Below are 12,500 nucleotides of genomic sequence, written 5' to 3' on the forward strand. Positions count from 1 at the left end.
GAGTGTGTGAGAGTGTGTGAGAGTGTGTGTGAGTGAGAGTGTGTGTGAGTGAGAGTGTCTGTGTGTAAGTGGGTGTTTGTAAGAGTGTGTGTGTGTGAGTGTGTATGTGTGTGAGAGTGTGTGTGTGTGAGAGTCGTATGTGTGTGTGACTGTGTATGTGTGTGACTGTATATGTGTGTGACTGTGTGAGTGTGATAGTGTGTGAGAGTGTCTGCGAGTGTGTGTGAGTGTGTGTGTGTGAGAGTGTGTTTGTGTGTGTGAGTGTGTGTGTGTGAGAGTGTGTGTGTGCCTGAGAGTGTGTGAGAGTGTGTGTTTGAGTGTATGTGTGTGAGAGTGTGTGTATGTGTGAGAGTGTGTGCATGTGTGAGTGTGTGTGAGAGAGTGTGTGCGTGTGAGAGTGTGTGTGTGTTTGTGTGTCTGTGTTTAAGAGTGTGTGTGTAAGAGTGTGTGTGTGAGTGTGTGTGTGTGTGAGAGTTGTATGTGTGTGAGAATGTGTGTGCCTGTGTATGTGTGTGAGAGTGTGTGTGAGAGTGAGTGACAGTGTGTGTGAGAGTTTGTGTGCGAGTGTGTGAGTGTGTGTGTGAGTGTGTGTGTGAGTGTGTGTGTGTGTGTGAGTGTGTGTGTGTGTGTGTGTGTGTGTGAGAGTGTGTGTGTGAGAGTGTGTGTGTGAGAGTATGTGTGTGTGAGTGTGTATGTGTGTGTGTGTGTGTGTGAGTGTGTGTGTGTGTGAGAGTGTATTTGTGTGTGTGAGAGTGTGTGTGAGAGTGTGTGTGTGTGTGAGAGTGTGCTTCTGTGTGTGAGAGTGTGTGTGTGTAAGAGTGTGTGTGTGAGAGAGTGTGTTTGTGTGAGAGTTTGTGTGTGTGTGTGAGAGAGTGTGTGTGTTTATATCCCTCCAATTGATTCCCCGTACTTTAAAGAGGACACCTTCTCCAACATGGAGGGGGAAATTATCCAATACCAGGCCCAGGGGAACGTGTTGATTTGTGGGGACCTCAATTCAAGAACGGGCGAAGAACCAGACTTCACCAATAATCAGGGAAACAATTACGTTTTCGGGAATAACCACTTTGACATCCCTTCCCTTCCATACAGGCATAACTGCGACAAGCAGTCAAATACCAACGGAAAACAGCTACTACAGCTCTGTTGAAACCTGGGTCTGTACATTGTCAATGGTAGGTTCATAGGAGACCTCCTAGGAAGATCGACCTATTGCTCACCTCTTGGCTGCAGCACAGTAGACTATATGATTACAGACTTAGACCCATCCTCTTTCAGAGCATTCACAGTCAAACCACAAACAACACTGTCAGATCACAGTCAAATTACTATGTTCCTCAAAAAGACAGAAACAAACAACATAGAAACACAACCCAGTAAACTGTACAACACCAAAAAATCGTACAGATGGGCCAAAAACGACACGGAAAAATACCAGAAAACAATTAGCAATGCATCAACTCAAGCTCTCTTAGACACCTTTCTGGATAGCATATACACTCACAATAAAGAAGGCGTAAACCGGGCAGTTAGTAAACTAAACAATATTTTTGATAATTTGGCAACAAATGCAAACTTGAAAGCTCGCAAGAACAAACCCAAAACAAAAAACTATGAAAAATGGTTTGACCGAGATTGCCATAACATGAGGAAAAAACTTAGAAAAATATCAAACCAAAAACACAGACATCCAGAAAACGAGGAACTACGCCTTACTTATTGTCAGACACTAACACAATACAGAAACACACTCAGAACCAAAAAAGTGCAATATATTAAGAATACACTCAGCTCCATGGAGGAATCCATTGATTCCAATTGTTTCTGGGAAAACTTGAAAACACTACACAAAAAACAACACGACGATTTGGCCATTCAAAATGGGGACACATGGGTAAACCACTTTGAAAAATTATACCAGAAAAACACACTAAGACCAGAGCAACACCAAATATGCAAAAAACTGGAAAAGCTAGAAATGGCCATAAAAGATAACCAAAACCCGCTGGACGCCATAATAACAGAAAAAGAACTTCTTGAAAAACTCAAGGACCTGCGACCAGGAAAAGCCTGCGGGACAGACGGCATACTAAACGAGATGATTAAACACACAGACAACAAAATGAAACTGGCTATCCTAAAACTCTTCAACTTGGTTCTGAGTGTCGGTTATTTCCCTGATATCTGGAACAAAGGACTCATAACGCCCATATACAAAAGTGGGGACAAAATCGACCCAAACAACTATCGAGGCATCTGTGTAAACAGTAACCTGGGGAAGGTATTCTGTAGCATCATAAACAAAAGACTTATAAACTTCCTTGAGGAGCACAATGTCTTGAGTAAAAGCCAAATTGGATTCCTGCCAAACTATAGAACATCCGATCATATCTTCACCCTACAGACCCTAATTGACAAACACGTTCACCATAACAAAAGCAAAATCTACGCATGCTTTGTAGATTTCCAGAAGGCTTTCGACTCCATCTGGCATGACGGTTTATTCCTGAAACTTATCGAAAGTGGGGTAGGAGGGAAAACATATGATGTAATTAAATCAATGTATACAAACAACAAATGTGCAGTTAAAATTGGAGACAAACAAACAAAATACTTCCCACAGGGGCGGGGTGTGACGCAGGGCTCGCCAATCTCACCGACACTCTTTAATATTTACATAAATGGATTGGCAAAACTACTTGAACAATCTACAGCACCCGGCCTCACCCTATATGAATCCAAGGTTAAATTCCTCCTCTATGCAGACGACCTGGTTCTGCTGTCACCTACTAAAGAGGGGCTACAGCAAAACCTGGACCTGCTGGAGTCGTACTGCCAGACTTGGGCCCTGACAATAAATCCCCAAAAAACCAAAGTCCTTGTGTTCCAGCAAAGATCCAAACATCAGGGACCCAAAATAAATTTCACAGTAGGAACAACCAAAATTGAACAAACCACTAACTACACATACTTGGGCTTAAAAATCAGTTCTACGGGAAACTTCAAACTGGCTGTGAATGAACTGAAAGAGAAAGCAAGAAGGGCTTTCTATGCCATCAAAAAATCAATCCAAATAGAAATCCCAATTAGCATTTGGCTCAAAATTTTCAAATCAGTAATTGAACCAATTGCACTCTATGGCAGTGAGGTATGGGAACCGCTAACTCAACAAGAATTTGCAAAATGGGACAAACACCCAATTGAGATCCTACATGCAGAATTCTGTAAAAGTATCCTCCGGACTCAAAGGAAAACAGTAAACAATGCATGCAGGGCGGAACTAGGCCAATATCCATTAATAATCACTATCCAAAAAAGAGCCACCAAATTTTGGAATTACCTACAAATGAGCAATCCCCAATGCTATCACTACGACGCCCTGAAATGCCAAGAGCTGACCATAAAGAAGAATACCCTCAGTCAACTAGTCCTGGGACTCAGTGAAGTAACTACTAACAATACTAACAATAACCAGCCCCAGGACAGTGACAGGGTAACACAAAGAATTCGACCCAACACAATCGTCGCTAAGCAAAAGGAAAAATATCTGACATATTGGGCAGAAACAACAAAAACCCAAAGCAAACTCAATTGCTACTTGGCCCTAAACAGACAATACAACATAGCTGATTACCTGACCATGGTAAAGGATAACAAACTGAGAAGAACCTTGACAAGGTACAGACTTAGCGAACATAGCCTAGCGATCGAAAAAGGCAGACACAGGCAGACCAGGCTGCCAAGAGAGGACAGGATATGCTCTCACTGCAGTCAGGGAGTGGTGGAGACAGAGATGCACTTCCTCACAGCTTGTGGAAAATATCAGGGCATCAGGGAGAATTTCTACCAAAAATTCTCACAAATATGCCCTGATTTCAGAAATCTGAATGACAACCAAAAACTCCCATTCCTACTGGGAGAGGAGAGAAGCTGTATAACACTGGCGGCACACTATGTTACAGCTTGCCATGAACAGAGGGACAACCAGTAAACTAAGAAAAGAATATATATAAACAATGCGAATGTATATTTATACACTCAGGGATATACCTGTTTATACACTGTATGAATAGAACTGCGTTTATGTGCTAAACCATAAATGTATTTTGATGCTTTGGCAACATAAGATGTAACTTATCATGCCAATAAAGCGATTTGAATTGAATTGTGAATTGAATTGTGTGTGAGAGTGTGAGTGTGTGTATGTGACAGTGTGTGTGAGAGTGTGTGATTGTGTGGGAAAGTGTGTGAGTGTGCGTAAAAGTGTGTGTGTGAGTGTGTGAGAGTGTGTGTGCATGAACATGTGTGTGTGTGAGTGTGTGTGTGAGAGTGTGTGTGTGTGTGTGTAAGAGTATGTGTGTGAGAGTGTGTGCGAGTGTGTGTGTGTGAGTGTGAGTGGGTGAGTGTGTCTGTGATAGTGTATATGTGTGCGAGAGTGTGTGAGTGGGTGTGTGAGGGAGTGTGTGAGTGTGCGTGTGTGAGATTGTGTGTGTGAGCATGTGTGTGAGTGTGTGTGTGTGAGAGTGGTGCGTGAGAGTGTGAGTGTATGTGTGTGCGAGTGTGTGTGTGTGAGAGTGTGTTTGTGTGTGTGAGAGTGTGTGTGTGTGAGAGTGTGTGTGTGTAAGAGTGTGTGTGTGTGAGAGTGTGTATTTGTGTGAGTGTGTGTGTGAAAATTTGTATGTGCATGAGAGTTGTATGTGCTTGAGAGTTGTATGTGCGTGAGAGTGTGTGTGCGTGTGAGAGTTTGTGTGTGTGTGTGTGTGTGTGTGCGAGTGTGTGTGTGTGAGAGTGAGTGGGTGAGTGTGTCTGCGTGAGGGTGTATATGTGTGTGTGAGTGTGAGAGTGGGTGTGTGAGAGAGTGTGTGAGACTGTGTGTGTGTGTGAGATTGTGTCTGTGACTGAGTGTGAGTGTGTGTGTGTGCATGTGTGAGATGAGTGTGTGTGAGTGTGTGTGTGAGAGTGTGTTTGTGAGAGTGTGTATGTGTGAGTGTGTGTGTGTGAGTGTGTGTGTGTGGGAGTGTGTGTCTGTGTATATGAGAGTGTGTGTGAGAGTATGTGAGAGTGTGTGAGAGTGTGTGAGAGTGTGTCTGAGAGAGTGTGAGAGTGTGTGTGAGAGTTTGTGCAAAAGTGTGTGTGTGTGAGAGTGTGTGAGTGTGTGTGAGAGTGTGTGTGAGAGTCTGTGTGCGAGTGTGTGAGTGAGTGTGTGTGAGAGAGTCTGTGTGAGTGTGTAAGAGTGTGTGTGAGAGTGTATGTGTGTGAGAGTGTGTGTGTTTGAGGGTTGTATGTGCGTGTGTGCGTGTGAGAGTGTGTGTGTGTGGGAGTGTGTGTGTGTATATGAGAGTGTGTATGAGAGTATGGGAGAGTGTGTGAGAGTGTGTGAGAGTGTGTGTGAGTGAGAGTGTGTGAGAGTGAGAGTGTCTGTGTGTGTGTGTAAGAGTGTGTGTGTGAGAGAGTTGTATGTGTGTGTGACTGTGTATGTGTGTGACTGTGTATGTGTGTGACTGTGTGTGTGTGATAGTGTGTGAGAGTGTCTGTGAGTGTGTGTGTGTGAGAGTGTGTTTGTATGTGTGTGAGTGTGTGTGTGTGAGAGAGTGTGTGTGTGTGAGAGTGTGTGTGTGTGTGAGTGTGTGTGTGTGAGTGAGAGTGTGTAAGAGTGTGTGTGTGTGAGTGTGTATGTGTGTGTGTGAGTGTGTGTGTGTGAGTGTGTTTGTGTGTGTGTGAGTGTGTGTGTGTGTGAGAGTGTATTTGTGTGTGTGAGAGTGTGTGTGAGAGTGTGTGTGTGTGAGAGTGTGTTTCTGTGTGTGAGAGTGTGTGTAAGAGTGTGTGTGTGAGAGAGTGTGTTTGTGTGAGAGTTTGTGTGTGTGTGTGAGAGAGTGTGTGTGTGTGAGAGTGTGAGTGTGTGTATGTGACAGTGTGTTGAGAGTGTGGGAAAGTGTGTGAGTGTGCATAAATGTGTGTGTGTGAATGTGTGAGAGTGTGTGTGCATGAACATGTGTGTGTGAGTGTGTGTGTGTGTGAGAGTGTGTGTGTGTGTAAGAGTGTGTGTTTGAGTGTGTGCGCGAGTGTGTCTGTGTGAGTGTGAGTGGGTGAGTGTGTCTGTGATAGTGTATATGTGTGTGTGAGTGTGAGAGTGGGTGTGTGAGAGAGTGTGTGAGAGTGTGTGCGTGTGTGAGATTGTGTGTGTGAGCATGTGTGGGAGTGTGTGTGTGTGAGAGTGTGTGTGTGAGAGTGCGTATGTGTGTGTGTGTGTGTGAGTGTGTGTGTGTGAGTGAGAGTGTCTGTGTGTGCATGTGTGTGTGTGTGATAGTGTGTGCATGTGTGAGTGTGTGTGTGTGTGTGAGTGTGTGTGTGCGAGTGTGTGTGTGTGAGAGTGTGTTTGTGTGTGTGAGTGTGTGTGACAGTGTGTGTGTGTGTAAGAGTGTGTGTGTGTGTGAGAGTGTGTATTTGTGTGAGTGTGTGTAAGTGTATGTGCGTGAGAGTTGTATGTGCGTGAGAGTTGTATGTGCATGAGAGTGTGTGTGTGTGAGAGTTTGTGTGTGTGTGTGAGTGAGTGTGTTTCTGTGAGAGTGAGTGTGTGTATGTGAGAGTGTGTGTGAGAGTGTGTGAGTGTGTGTCAAAGTGTGTGTGAGAGTGTTTGATGTGTGCGCAAAAGTGTATGCGTGAGTGTGTGTGCATGAACATGCTTGTGTTCGTGTGAGAGTGAGTGTGTGTGAGTGTGTGCGTGTGTGAGATTGTGTCTGTGAGTGAGTGTGAGTGTGTGTGTGTGTGTGTGTGTGAGTGTGAGAGTGGGTGTGTGAGAGAGTGTGTGAGAGTGTGTGCGTGTGTGAGATGGTGTGTGTGAGTGTGTGTGAGTGTGTGTGTGTGAGAGTGTGTTTGTGAGAGTGTGTATGTGTGAGTGTGTGTGTGTGAGTGTGTGTGTGTGGGAGTGTGTGTGTGTGTATATGAGAATGTGTGTGAGAGTATGTGAGAGTGTGTGAGTGTGTGTGTGAGAGAGTGTGAGAGAGTGTGTGAGAATGTGTGTGAGTGTGTGTGCAGGAGAGTGTGTGAGAGTGTGTGAGAGTGTGTGTGAGAGTGTGTGTGTGAGAGTGTTTGTGAGAGTTTGTGTGCGAGTGTATGAGAGTGTGTGTGTGAGAGTATGTGTGTGAGTGTGTGTGTGAGTGTATTTGTTTGTGTGAGAGTGTGTGTGAGAGTGTGTGTGTGTGTGAGAGTGTGTTTCTGTGTGTGAGAGTGTGTGTGTAAGAGTGTGTGTGTGAGAGAGTGTGTTTGTGTGAGAGTTTGTGTGTGTGTGTGAGAGAGTGTGTGTGTGTGAGAATGTGAGTGTGTGTATCTGACAGTGTGTTTGAGAGTGTGTGAGTGTGTGGGAAAGTGTGTGAGTGTGCATAAAAGTGTGTGTGTGAGTATGTGAGAGTGTGTGTGCATGAACATGTGTGTGTGTGAGTGTGTGTGTGAGAGTGTGTGTGCGTGTAAGAGTGTTTGTGTGTGAGAGTGTGTGTGAGTGTGTATGTGTGAGTGTGAGTAGGTGAGTGTGTCTGTGATAGTGTATATGTGTGTGTGAGTGTGAGAGTGGGTGTGTGAGAGAGTGTGTGAGAGTGTGTGCGTGTGTGAGATTGGGTGTGTGAGCATGTGTGTGAGTGTGCGTGTGAGAGAGTGTATGTGTGTGTGTGTGTGAGAGTGTGTGTGTGAGTGAGAGTGTCTGTGTGTGCGTGTGATAGTGTGTGCGTGTGTGAGTGTGTGTGAGTGTGTGTGTGTGAGTGTGTGTGTGTGTGAGTGTGTGTGTGTGCGAGTGTGTGTGTGTTGTTAAGTCTGTGAATTATTTAGTTAATTAAGACACAGACTAATGAGTAACAATAAAAACAGGTCTTTACTGGTTGGAGGTAGGGACTATACTGAATACAAGATTACTGCACAGTGCTTATATACCGGTGTGTTCACCCCCGGTATTACGTCTACAGCAGCCTGAGAAAGTAGTACATCTCTTAAGGTGGAACAGGCTTAAGCTCTCTTAAGGTGGAACAGGTTACATACACAACACTCCTCCCTTCTTAGCTTTATAGTCATCCCCCCATTTAACATAACGTAATAACATATATACATATATAACTTCATGTTTAACGTAACATATCACAGATTCAGTCTCTGCGGAAAACAGTTCACAGATTCAATCTCTGTGGTGTAGTCGGTTCACGTTACTCATTCAATAGTCCTTTCATGGATTTAACAGCTTGAACTTCCGAACTGATTTGGCTCCGTTCGGAGGGACCACGTGTGTGATCTGGTAGAGGTGATAATGGTTCAGATGGGTCATCTTCTGTTTTTACTTTTCCTTTTCTGCTTCTTGGAGACTCTCTGGGCTCCATTGTCAGCTGCCACAGCTGCCAGCTGCATGCGCAGTTCCTCCTTCTCTTCCTCCTGTTTCCGTCGTAGAGCCAGCTTCTCCCGATGTTCCGTAGACTTTTGGTGCTCCTCCATGATTTCTGCACTTTGGGAGTCGAAGTTACAAGCTGGGCAGGACAGGACATCGTAATATTCGGTGTTGTCCACCAGGTCATAGTAATATTCGGTGTCGTCCTGAGCTAGACCAGTGAGAGGGTCGTCTATTTCCTCCATACCCAGCTGGACGTTAGCCAGCTCTTGTTCCAAATCCAGACATCTTTCCTGAAGAGACTTCTTCATGTGTACCTCTGCATCCAGCTTTTTCTGGGCTTTCAGCAAGTCATTTACTAGTGACCTCATTTGTGATTTTAATACTTCAACTTCCTTTGGAGATTGATTGATCGGACTATGCAATCCCTCTACCGGAGCAGCTGTTTCAGCGGTCTGTTGTTCTACATTGACGTGAGTCAGCGTACTTTTGGCATCCAATGGCTGCTCTGTTGCAGTCGTTTCAGTCTGTGTCGTCACATCAGCCATCTCAATGACTTTTGAGAGCTCCGAACCCTTTTCCTTTGAGGATCGCAGCTCGTGTTCAAGTTTTTCCCATTTCAGAGTCTTGTCCCTCAGCATATGAAGCAGTTGGCTGACCGTTAACTCTTCTGACACCAGATTATGGCACGCACCTTCAGAACCTGAATCAGCTTTGATTCGTTCGGCCTCCTCGCGCAGATGGTTGGTGTGCTCCTGCTCCATTTTCTCCATCAGTTGCTTCTGTTGCCTTTCCAGATTCTCCCACTCTGTAACAAAGAACTTTTTTATTTCATTCATCTCTTGCTCAAAACGGCGAATCATTTGTTCTAATTGCTGTTGTAGTTTGAAATGGAGTTGAGTTCGAGCCCAGTGTCCCTCAAAAATGTGCATATCAGTAGACTTGACAGACTCAGAATTCTCTGTTAAACTATGTTGTTGTTGCTCAGTGGAATTCTGTGCTGAAACTTTGTCTTTTGCACATGGGTTGGTCTTACCATCATCAGTTCTAGAGTCTGGGCTGATTATCTGCACCGAGTTCTCACTCTTTATGGCTTTTAGCGAATGCCAGTCCACATTTATGTTTCTAAACCACTCCTGGCCTAGTAGTGGTGGACCTCCCTCCGGTAGCACATATAAGTCCATTATTTGACTTCCTTCGCCCTTGTTGGCCACTGCAACCTTTATTGTCCCGATGGGGTACACTCTCTGCCCCGTGTAGGTTGTCAATATAATCTCCGTATCCTGTAGGGGAATATGTTGGAATAACCTTCTGTAACCTTTCTTATTCATGACCGACAATGCCGATCCAGTGTCCAATTCCATTTTTACTTGGACTCCTTCTATCTGAAGAGTAACCCAAATTGTCTGGAGGTCTGCACCCTTACCAATGTTGAGTACCCTTAAGCTAGCCAGTTCAATACTGCTTAAGCCAGCCAGTTCATTACTGCTAGCGTCTGAATCGGACTCCTGTTCGGCCACCTTGTGTACCTTTGCGTATTTCCCTTGCGGTGACTTCTTGTTGCTGGTCTTCTTCCCTGACTTGCATACTCTAGCTATATGTCCAAGCTTACCACATGTTCTGCATTCTTGGTTTTTAAACCAACACTGGTTCTGATCATGCGTTGTCTTTCCACAACGATAACATTTAACAGAACTCACACCCAATTTGTGTGCACTGAGCTCCGGTGACCGTAGCTGCATTACTGCCGTGCCTCTCGCTGCGGCTTCATGTGCTGCTGCCATAGTGACCGCCTTCTCAAGCGTCAGCTCATTCTCCTCGAGCAGTCGCTTTTGTGTATCCTGTTTAAATAAACCACACACAAATTTGTCTCGTAGTGCATCTGTCAGTCCCGTTCCAAACTGGCAATATTTCGCTAATTTACGCAATTCCAGCAAATATTCAGCATTGCTTTCATGCTGTAGCTGCCTTCTGTCGTAAAATTTAAATCGTTCCGCTAGCATCAGCGGCGTGGGGTTTAGATGATCTTTCAGGACAGTAACAATCTCATCGAACGTCTTATCCGCCGGTTCATCTGGTGATAACAGGTGTTTCAATTGCCCGTATGTCTTCGCACCCATTAAATTTAATAATGTTAGAGCTTTATCTTGGTCACGAATTTTATTGGCCTTACAATAATTTTTTACTCTTTCAACATATATGGCCCAATCTTCGAGGTCACTATCAAAGGTGCTAATATTCCCGTGTTTAGGCATTGTAGATTTGCAATTTCTCAGATTTTCTTTTCTTTACTTGTTATCAAAGATGGCAGCTTCCCGCTCTTGCCGTCGTCCTCCGCCCACAAAATGGCGGTTTTCCCGCGCTTGGCGGTCTTCACCCGTCCCCCGACATCGTCTCCCTTCAGCCCCCGAGTGCGGCCCTTATCTTCGCCGCGATCGACCGAGTGCGGCCCTTATCAGCGGATGCGATCGATGGCCCGGCTGCGCCTCGCACTTGAAAGCGGCCCGGCCCTTATCAGTGCTTGCGATCGATGGCCCGGCTGCGCCCCTCACTTCAAAGCGGCCCGGCCCTTATCTGCCGATCGCTATCGCCCTGTACCTCTCTCTTCCCCAGTCCTGTCTTCTACTCCGGTTCACAAGCTGATGGAGGCTTCAGGGTCCTAATGCCTGCCGCTTCCAGTGGGGTGGTGAGTGTTGAGGTTTGAAACCTCTCTTCAACCGCCGTGGAATAACTGCCGCAGGGTAAGAACCTGACTCGTCGCCAGTGTTAAGTCTGTGAATTATTTAGTTAATTAAGACACAGACTAATGAGTAACAATAAAAACAGGTCTTTACTGGTTGGAGGTAGGGACTATACTGAATACAAGATTACTGCACAGTGCTTATATACCGGTGTGTTCACCCCCGGTATTACGTCTACAGCAGCCTGAGAAAGTAGTACATCTCTTAAGGTGGAACAGGCTTAAGCTCTCTTAAGGTGGAACAGGTTACATACACAACATGTGTGAGGGTGTGTTTGTGTGTGTGAGAGTGTGTATGTGTGAGAGTGTGTGTGTGTAAGAGTGTGTGTGTGTGAGAGTGTATATTTGTGTGAGTGTGTGTGAGAAAGTGTATGTGCATGAGAATTGTATGTGCGTGAGAGTTGTATGTGCGTGAGAGTGTGTGTGTGCGAGAGTTTGTGTGTGTGTGTGAGTGAGTGTGTGGATGTGAGAGTGTGAGTGTGTATGTGAAAGTGTGTAAGTGGGTGTCAAAGTGTGTGTGAGAGTGTTTGAGTGTGCGCAAAAGTGTGTGTGTGAGTGTATGTGCATGAACATGCTTGAGTGCGTGTGAGAGTGAGTGTGTGTGAGTGTGTTTGCGAGTGTGTGTGTGTGAGAGTGAGTGGGTGAGTGTGTCTGCGTGAGGGTGTATATGTGTGTGTGAATGTGAGAGTGGGTGTGTGAGAGAGTGTGTGAGACTGTGTGCGTGTGTGAGATTGTGTTTGTGAGTGAGTGTGAGTGTGTGTGTGTGAGTGTGAGAATGGGTGTGTGAGAGAGTGTGTGAGAGTGTGTGCGTGTGTGAGATGGTGTGTGTGAGTGTGTGTGAGTGTGTGTGTGTGAGAGTGTGTATGTGTGAGTGTGTGTGTGAGAGTGTGTGTGGGAGTGTGTGTGAGAGTGTGTGAGAGTGTGTGTGAGAGAGCGTGAGAGAGTGTGTGAGTGTGTGAGAGTGTGTGTGAGAGTGTGTGTGTGAGACTGTGTGTGAGATTGCGTGTGAGCGTGAGTGTGTGTGAGAGAGTCTGTGTGAGTGTGAGAGTGTGTGTGAGAGTGTGTGTGAGAGTGTATGTGTGTGAGAGTGTGTGTGTTTGAGGGTTGTATGTGTGTGTGTGCGTGTGAGAGTGTGTGTGTGTGGGAGTGTGTGTGTGTGTATATGAGAGTGTGTGTGAGAGTATGGGAGAGTGTGTGAGAGTGCGTGAGAGTGTGTGTGAGTGAGAGTGTGTGTGAGTGAGAGTGTCTGTGTGTACGTGTGTGTGTGTAAGAGTGTGTGTGTGTGAGTGTGTATGTGTGTGAGAGTGTGTGTGTGTGAGAGTTGTATGTGTGTGTGACTTTGTATGTGTGTGACTGTGTATGTGTGTGACTGTGTGTGTGTGATAGTGTGTGAGAGTG

The sequence above is a fragment of the Somniosus microcephalus genome, chromosome 8, assembly GCF_052327205.1.
Source record: "Somniosus microcephalus isolate GS21.2 chromosome 8, FLI_Smic_1.0, whole genome shotgun sequence".
NCBI classification, from domain to species: Eukaryota; Metazoa; Chordata; class Chondrichthyes; order Squaliformes; family Somniosidae; genus Somniosus; species Somniosus microcephalus.